Raw genomic sequence first — 9,291 nt, 5'->3', positions numbered from 1 at the left:
CCTGCTACCTCCTGGTATGCTTTCCCCTTGGAGTTTAAGGTTAAGGTTATAAAAACCTGGGGGATAGCCCCCAAAGTTCTAGGTTTAATCTGAGCTAGATTACTTTCTCAATATCCCCCCACCTTATCAAGGTGGTAATTCTAAGGCATTTTTAACCAGTTAGTTCTCTAGTTGCCTTGGGTTGCATGGGACCAAGCTCAAACCAGGGACAAATGAGTGTGTAGCATTTTTTGGTAAATTAAACACCAAAAGAGAGTTCTAATTAAATATATTTTAAAAGATTAAAACTAAGGCCTGTAGACTGCTTCATAAGCTCTTGCATTCCCACCTAGCTGTCCACCTTCAACATCATTGCCAGCGTACAGAAGGAAGGTGGTATTCTGGCCCGTATGGTAGAATGGGAATGAGAAGGGTTTCCGTGCAGGTACAGTTTTTACCTGTGGTAAAAAAAAAAGTTTGTTAAAGTAAATAAAAGTTACTTTAAATTATCCAGTTGGTTCTAAAATTGGATTAGGCAAGTACAGAGTTTGAGGAGCTCTTACCATCCTTTCGTACACGAACTGCATTCCCTTCAAAACATACACATGAACACCATGCTCAGTCTGGATGAAGAGACCCACATCATACTTTTGGGCAATTCTCCAAAGTTACTTGCCAAAGCACCAGGCACCTTCAAGGTCTGAAAGAGGTCACCACATTATTATAGAGTGGCCAACTTTAAGTTGGGGGGGGAAAAAAAAAAAAAAAAGCGTTACTACTTGCCTGCATTTTCTCCATCTCCACAGAACCAGATTTATCCTTAATGGTGAATATGTCAACACTCCCTGTAGCAATAGGGGAGGAGCTGTGAGTCACTGCTACATATGCTTCATTCTTGCCAGCCAGGGCATCAAGGTGTGAAGCCTTTTGGGGGTCTGGTTAAAATCCTAGGGGGGGGGGGGTATGGGAAAATTAGTTTTCTCTCCAAAAAAGGGAATAAGGAGCCAAAAGCTAAAATGGTGGGGTTTTATCCCCAAGCCAGCTTACCAAGCCATAGCGTTTGTACCCGCATCATTTTTAAAATCTTCAAATTTGAGGAAGAGCGAAGGAATCTCTTCCAGCACAACCAGGTAGTTTTCCCCCCAAGGTAAATGCTGCTGCCTGAAAATTTTCCAGTACATTACTCTCCATCTGGCATTTTAAGTATCCCTTTTCCCTTTAAAGGTTACATTCCTCCCCAAACTGCACGACAGTTCCCGGGTATTCGTAGCCGTATCCTGGGTGCAGTTCCACAAATCAAGCAGAGGAGGTTTCATGATAAATCCTGCCAAGCAGTCCTTACCATTATCAAGTGGAATGCTAAGTGGAAAATCGGGTTAAAAAACTCCTTAGACAGACCCAAGTTTTAAATTTTTTTGGTAACTAAGGGAACCCTGACCTACCCTAGGCTCTGCATTGTAGGTACTGAAGGTACAACAGTTTTGGGACTGGACTAATGGAGAAGGGGCCATAGGAGGTTCCTTGCCCACTCATCTAAAAATCTTAAAAGACAAACAAAAAAAAATCCAATCTTTAGTTTCCTTCATGTAGGGTGGGGCTAGAGTAATGCCATACCTGTTGGTATTTGATAAACTGTATAGGGGAATTTTACAAGCGAGTTGCCACATACAGCCAAGTGTTTGTTTCCCCAAGCCAGCGCTACATTTGCTTTAGGAACCTAATCTGCCAAAAACCCAGACCTGTTATGTTGGTGTGACATGGGTAGTTTTTCGCACTCCCATACTAGACTAAAAGTAACTAACACTTTTGGGTGGGAAAGCCGACAACACATCCAAATGTTCCTTCTCTTTAAAGAGGTCCTTTGTTCACAGCAAGGATCTTCTTCCCAAACTCAGGCCCAAAATTCTGGACAAATTGTATCATCAGTTCAGGCCAACAAAAACATCAACGAGTTGGTCCCAAGGGATTTGACAAACCCATGATATTGGGAAAAAAAGACATGGGTTGTGTAATAAAGGTCAATAAACCAAAAGTACAACACTTTTTCTTTCGTGACTGGTTGTAGCTTGTACAGTTTTTCCTGGAAAACCCTTTTTTCATAAATACCAGAGGGCAGTTGGCCTTTCTGTGGTATTTTTTTTGGGTTTTTTAAATGACTCGCTAGACCAGTAAAGGCTAGGGTAAATTTCTTCAAGTGGTCCACTTCCCCCAAGTCCTTTGAGTCTTGTGAAGCTTTTGATGGCTCTTCTAGAAGATCTCCCATATTATAAAGGGTGTGTTTACCATTAAGTCCCAATATGAGGTCTGCCCAAGTTGTAACCATTTACAAGGTGGTTTTCAAGAGTCAAGCTTGAAAATGTTGGAGATGCTGCAAAGGTTACTTCTGCTGTAATGGTATCCTTGTTCCCATCAACACGAACCTGTAGGAGTCGTTTCATGCATTAATGTTGATACCTCTATAATCGATTTTTGGAGAGAACAAAAATAAGAGCTACCAACCGTATCTTCATACAGCTTATCAAGACTGATCGAGTTGAACTTCTTGTCCTGGACCTCAAGGTTCTGCTCAACAAAGACTACCTTGTCTTGTCCAGGTACAGATACGTGACCAAGCCAGCTACATTTTGTGCTCCAGTGGTCAGGAGAATAGTATTACTATCTACCTGTACACCATCAACAGTACCACCAACTCTGAGGGGAGGAAATTTCACAATCAGCTTTCCCTTTAATTCTTGACAGGCCAACATGATGCCTTATCCACACTGGTGGACTTACTCTAGGTTTTTCAAGGTCAAGCCTTTGAAGGTAGTAATTCCACTAACAGGCTTTGTAATGCCACTGTCATTATGTAGTACAGCAGATTCTTCAAATGCCGATACATCACACCCTGTAATCAAAACTAAGTTAGTCAAGGGAAACTTTTAGTTTAGTTATTTTTTAACAATAAAACAAGCCTTACCTAAACATGCTACCACTGCCCCATGGACAAGTCTCCTTTTATGGTCAGCTTTTGATTGAAAGTCTTTTCAGCAGTTATTTCAGCACTCTTACCATACTGCACTAAATTGGTCTTCACATCCAGTCCATTGAGGGTTCCATCAAGAGCCACAGATCCTGAAAGTATTAAAAAGTGAATTGTGGAATCTCCTCCCCCCAGGGAAATTTCTCCCCACAACTAAAGCTTAAGCTTACCTGTTACTTGGACTTCTGGGAAGGTCTTTGCACCAGAAATGGTCTGCATCTTGTCTGTCCTCAGGATTCTTTCAAGCTCAAACTGAAAGAAAATTTTACATGAGCCATTTTAACCACTCCAATAAAATGGATATGCAAAAGTCAATCTTAATGCAGCTTACCACATCCGAATCCTGTAGAGGATTTGTTACAGTGTCTGCTTGCAAGCTAGAAGCTTCAAGGCTGCGTTACTTGTTATTCCAAGATGCAGTTACCCTTTGTTCTTTCAAGTGTTCTTCAGTACTTCTTCTGACAAGGTAGAGAAGTCTTCACCATTTATCAAGCCCTAGAAAAGCAAGGGCCTTTTTAGGTTAGCCAGTTTCCAAATTCTTAACTCTGGTCAGTTGACTACAAGACTTGCCCCTTTATTATGATGTGTTGCATTCCCAGTGACTTTGGCACTATCGATGTCCTTTCACTAGATACTGTGTTTATCCCCTGTCACTCAGCCAAACACACTGGCAAGGGTTGCCACGTTCTCATTGTTGAAGGAGTTGCTGATAGCCAAGTCCTTATTGAACACAGCATTACCTGCAGTAATAAAAAAGTTTTTACCCAGTTCTTGAAGCAAAGATTTGCCGAGAGATTAAGCAAGTTTACCTACCGTTTACTACAAGGTCTCCCATGACCTTTCCATTCTGCATGAAAAGCTACAGAATTGGCTCATTTTAAGCCACAGGGGTTCTCCCACCACCCACTTTAGGAACAATGACAAAGTCATTTACAGCAATACTGTTTTTAATGTGTATGGGTTTTGTAAACTTCTTCCTGCCAGTAACCTGCAAAACAAGATCATGTCACTCAAAAAAAAAAAAAAAAAGATACAACCTTGTCATGATAAAGTAAAGTGCTCACAACCAACCCTTTGATGTGTTGAGGAAGACTGCAAGGCCTGCTCATGAAGATGCCAGCCTTGGATAGTTCCATCCAAGGTAATTGGAGATAATGACTCCACCTCAACTGGAATAAGAGATATGCATGCATTTCAAAAGGCACCAAGCTCTGTACCTCCCCCCCCTGTCCATTCAAAAAGGTGTCCTACACCATGGAGTTGCTTACCAAATGTTGTCGAATTCAGGGTGGTCTGTTCATCAATCTTTGCAGTCATTGTATGCAAGCGACCAATATCTACATTATCTATGTATGTTCCTTGGAAGGTCACAGCAGATGCATCAACATTGGCAAGAGAGTTCACTCCAGTTAGGGTCTGGGGACCTTCATTTAGAAGCCAAGCAGACTTGTATGCTTGTTCTGATACACCATCAAAGTCTCCTGAGCACAAGGCGAATTTGTTACCAAAGTAAAAAAAAAAAAAAAAAGGTAATTTAGTCATTTCTATTAAATCCCCCCACCCCACCCACACATTCACACCACTCACTTTCGAAGTGAAGAGTATCAACCGAAACCGAGCCTTCAAATGTTAAACCACCAGAAATGGTCTCGGTTGTATCCTTGTACACAACCTTCCTTTCAAAGGCTGAAAGGTCCGTTCCTTCAGCATTTTGTGCTACTATTGTAACCATGTTCCACCAACCAACCCCTGGGTTTTGACACTGAAAATTTAATATTAAACTTTAGCCCTTCTGCCAGGAAATTTGGGGGCACTTGATAAAAACAAAGTAAACTTACCAATTTCCTCGGCTGTCGTCAAAAAAAATTTTCTTTGATCACTACACCATCAACTGTTCCAAAATTTACCCACACTAACAGCCCCCAAAATGTTGAAGATGTTATTTAAACCCTCTGTAAAGTCTTCTGGCTGAATATGGCTTTAAATTACTTAATATCCCCCATCCTAGCTTTCATGATCCTAACTAGGAGTGACCAAGTTTTGCCAAGCATTTAAAGGGAATTTTTAAAATCCCAAACTAAAAGTTAAAAGCAAAGTGCTTTTAGCCTTATTTGAAGAGTAAGGCTCTTTTTACAGCCCCTTGACGTAGATCTTTTTATGCACTAGGAATTAGGATAAAATGGGAAGCTAACAGCCATAAATTTTAGGGTTTTTGTGGGGTTTTGACATTTCTCCACAAATCCTTGACTTTTTGGCCAAGCTCAAGCTAAATTTTATCCTTTAAGCCTATTTCCCTCTCACGGTTTCAGTTGCATTAAGCGACGACACATCAAAATTTTTACCACCAATGGTTTTTGGGCCCCACATTCAGGTCACCATCACATCTGCTGACGTCATTGACAAGTCTTGTAGAATGTTTCTGTGCAGAGCCCTTCTTGAGTACTACATCAGTTGCAAATTGGGAAGGTCATAACCACTGCTAGTCCCCCCGTCACATCATACGACACTCCCGGATGGACAAGACATAGGGTATAGAAGGAAAAATTTCCCTTAAAAGCCTGGTTTTTAATACAAAAGTTTCTTTTCCATATCCGAAACAAAGGCTTTGGGGAGACCAAGGTGTGGTCAAATCCAAAAGTCGTAGTCATCCTTTCCAATCCGTTAAAGGTGACGAAACAGTCAAAACACCAGCAATCGTATAAGCAAGCAAACGATTGTCAAAAGGGGTCAAAAAGTTTTACACGGGTTGCAGCCTTATAAGGGGTTAGGTCTTACCCGGACCGGTTTTTAAAGGGCAGAGCAGTATTCAAGCTTGTGGCAGTGAGGGGAACTGCATCCCCGATCTTGCCAATCTAACCCATGGATCTTACACTTAACATCTAGTTTTTTACGAAATCCCCGAGCCGTTCACGCCTTCCAGCTGGGGGGGGGGGGGAAAGGGGTTAGTTTTTGGCTCCCTCCAAAATACTAAATACCGTTTTTTGCATGCCACCTCACACCTTAAGACCCTTTCAAAAACGTTCATGAATCCTGTTGCTGGGGAAAATTCCAAGTAAAAAACCAGCCACTAGCTTGGCCACATAGAGCCTTCTTGTGTGAACGGGTAAAGTCTTTTTTTTGCGTGTTGTTTTTTTAAGCAAGAGGAATTCCAAGCTCCCTCCCATTTTGCTGAAAGAAAATGGGCCCAAATAGATGAGGCCCATTTTTGAGATTACCTTTCCTTTAGTGCCAATGTCCCAAATTGTACAGATTACTTGCCTTCCACTTTTAGGGCTTTTGTTACTTAAATACTCTGAGCCGAGATAGAGTCAAAAGGGGGGGAACAGAGACAGTCCCGTTTCATCCTTCGGGAATCCCATCGGTACAAACCCCATTCAGATTGTAAAACCAAACCCATTTAAAAGCCTCCAGGCTGCCCCACTATGGGGTCCTGAAAAAAGGGAACAAGTTCTGGTCAATGCCCCCCCCCCATTTGAGTTTTTTTTTTTTTCTTTTTTTTTTTTTTTCCATATTGGGCAAACATACCGTAACCCTTGGGGGTTTGTTGTTGTGTGGAGGGGTGCACGGGGCCCAAAATCTACAGGTTAAGGGGCGTCATGCTTTCCACAGTATCTAGTTGGGCCTTTATTTTCACCTACTTTCCCGCAGTCCGATGGTAACAAAGAGTTAAAATTGTTGTTTAACGTCAGTCACTTAAAAAATAAAACCCAAAACCAATTCCCCCCTTACCTTCAAAAATATCGGTGGTTCCCTTCACATGAGAGATGCTACAAATCATCGAAGTTTCTTTGCCATTGACATTGGTAGTACTTATTAGTGTACTATCAGCCCCCTCTACCGTTACCAGTCCATTTACAGTTTGTTCCCATAGGGGAGTAGAAGAGTAGAATCTCCCCATCAGCATCGACAAAAAAAGCAGAAATTTAGGCACGTTTTTAAAATTTTTTAAACCCCCAAAATAAATTTGGGTCCAACAAAAATTTTTAAAATATAATTATAAAACTGACATACTACAATTTTTTTACCTGTACCAGAGACTTGAGGTTTTTCAACCAGAACCTTGTCAAAAGCAAAAATCTGCAGTTAGGTGTGGTCCGGTGGAGGGTTACCAGCTCTTTATGGGGAAAACGCCGATTTCAGGCCTTGAGTTTTCCAATTTCTAAGCACCTCCTGCCCGCTACTTCAGCAAAGGGTTGGTTGAGCTTCACATTTGTGTTTTTTCAATAGGGCAACACGTCATAAAGGCTACAACACCTTGACCTAAAAGAGATTTTTTATTAATTACAATAGTTTATCCCTTTTATTTGTCTCATTTTTGGTAAGTATGCTTACCGTGTCCCCTTTGAGAGTAACTGTACTGGCAACACTCCGGGTGTACTGCATGTAGTAACCGGTGAGCAAGTGAATCCTCTGACAAAGAAAAAAGAAGTCAGGGTGAGACCACTGCTGTTAAAATTTTCACACTATCAGTTCCATAACATGCTTACCCAAGTCTGGGTTTTTTAAAGGATCTGGGATTGGAGACGGGGGTTGGGGAACTCCTGCAAGCCGAATTTGAGAGCCTTCCGGTCATCAATTAGCGTCCCTTTTGTCTGATGGAAATTGTAGTCCACTGCCCGGATTCAGATTGGCAAGGGGGTCTTCAATAGATGTATAATAGCATACCTCAACATCCTCGAAAGTGAAGTACTTGCCATTTTTTGGGACAAAAACCCACTGGAACCCCCACCTATCCCCTTTTTACACAGTTTTTTTCACTTTTTACTTCCCAAACTGCGAAAAACCTGCAGAAAGTCAGGGCCATCGTTTGGTACAGGTTTCGTGAAAGTATGGCTTTCGGTGGTTTTGGGGGCCCGTTTTACATCCAGAACAAGTTGTGACAACCCCATCATTGGCCATTTCGTCTTGTATGCTGAGCACCTTCACAGTAGCATTGTGGTAGGTCTGTAGGGAACTTCTTAGATACAACCCAAATTTTAGGGAAAAAATTTGGTTTTAGATTTTCTTTTCCCATGGCTTACAAGACAATACTTACCCCCAAGGGGATTCTGGTATTAAAACTCTAGGAAAGAAGAAGCTGGTCGTGATTAGCCTGGTTGTCGACATCATAAGAGTCCCTTTTTAGGTTTTTTTTGGCAGGTTGCCAATCCATGCCCTTCTACCCCGGGTGAAAGAAATTTGGGATTTCTAAGTCTGCTTTACCCAGACAAAATTTAAAACCCGGTACACTTGCTAGATTAGATTTACTGGACCCGACAAGGTATTTTTTTCCTGAGAAGCCCCACCATTGTTTTGGGTAAAAGGCTACACCCGTGCGCTATTCACAACACCCAGCACACTTACCTGCTCTCCCTGGGGAAAGGGACTTATTTCTGCTGCTTTAAAACAAAGGACTTTTCCCCAAAGTAGGGTGCCCCCATGGGGGGCAGCAGCAGCTTCCCAAGCCTCCTTACCTTTTAATTACCCTGGTATGCCCTTGGGTTGAATCCGGAAAGGCAAGAATTTCTCGCGGCTTCATCAAAATTAGATGAACCCAGTCTATGTTGTAGTTTTTCCTGCCCCCTGGGAACCACAAGTGGGGTTTAAAAGGTTTTTTTTGCCATGGTCACCGTGTTATTGTAAACTCTTTTTTATCCTTACTTGATCAAGGCTTATTATTAGCAATGCTAAGAAGTGCTCCGATTTCTTTCCCTTTGAAAAGTGGAAAGCAGCCCCCTTCCCTAGCAGCACTGGTCCGGGTGCGTTGGAAAGGCCCATTCGTGCATAATGGACTCGTAGAGAAAACTCACTGTTATCTCCACATTGCCTGCAATGGCAAGAACAGCCAGAGTGTTCTATTTCTCAAACCTTGTTAAACCCAAACCCCCCCCCCCCACAAAAAATACAAAAGTACTTTTTATCATCCATATGGGGTTTTCCACTGCTACAAACTGCCCATCATATCTTGAAGGGGCCCTAGGGTACCGCCCTTTGTAAAGAAATCGGGATGTCTAGCTTGTCGAGTTTTGTGTAAGTGCCTTTCGAAGTTACAGCACTGAGAAGACGAAAGGTAATTATTTTTTAATTTATGAAAAATTCTTATGCGAGAAAGGACCCAAAGGACACCAATTCCATACCCCTAGTTGGAATACATTACAAGACTCCATGCTGTTTGTTGTAGAGTCGAAGGGAAATTTTCAAAGGGCCCAAAAAAACATCATGCCTTTCCCCCGAAAAAAATTTCAAAAATTTGCAAATTTTTTGGATGCTCCCTTTTTCTCTAAAAAAATAATAAAAACTACCAGAGTGCT

The 9,291-nt window shown here is 41.8% G+C and overlaps 1 pseudogene across 1 annotated transcript; it reads right to left on the bottom strand.

The window, feature by feature from the left end:
- Positions 1–251: 251 nt before the first annotated feature.
- On the bottom strand, positions 252–6,328 carry LOC119578453 (annotated as a pseudogene). Its single transcript, XR_005229198.1, has 25 exons — positions 6,256–6,328; positions 5,999–6,169; positions 5,784–5,921; positions 5,574–5,704; positions 5,288–5,507; positions 4,827–4,962; positions 4,589–4,750; positions 4,270–4,482; positions 4,073–4,170; positions 3,815–3,989; positions 3,560–3,741; positions 3,333–3,496; positions 3,172–3,253; positions 2,945–3,093; positions 2,755–2,897; positions 2,479–2,670; positions 2,184–2,399; positions 2,011–2,106; positions 1,778–1,936; positions 1,594–1,701; positions 1,422–1,443; positions 1,046–1,140; positions 763–914; positions 543–679; positions 252–437 (listed from the first exon to the last, which is right to left on the bottom strand). The product of XR_005229198.1 is annotated as an uncharacterized LOC119578453 (transcript).
- Positions 6,329–9,291: the final 2,963 nt, after the last annotated feature.

The sequence above is a fragment of the Penaeus monodon genome, chromosome 11 (genome assembly GCF_015228065.2).
Source record: "Penaeus monodon isolate SGIC_2016 chromosome 11, NSTDA_Pmon_1, whole genome shotgun sequence".
NCBI classification, from domain to species: domain Eukaryota; kingdom Metazoa; phylum Arthropoda; class Malacostraca; order Decapoda; family Penaeidae; genus Penaeus; species Penaeus monodon.
This window is presented reverse-complemented; position numbering and strand designations above follow the sequence as displayed.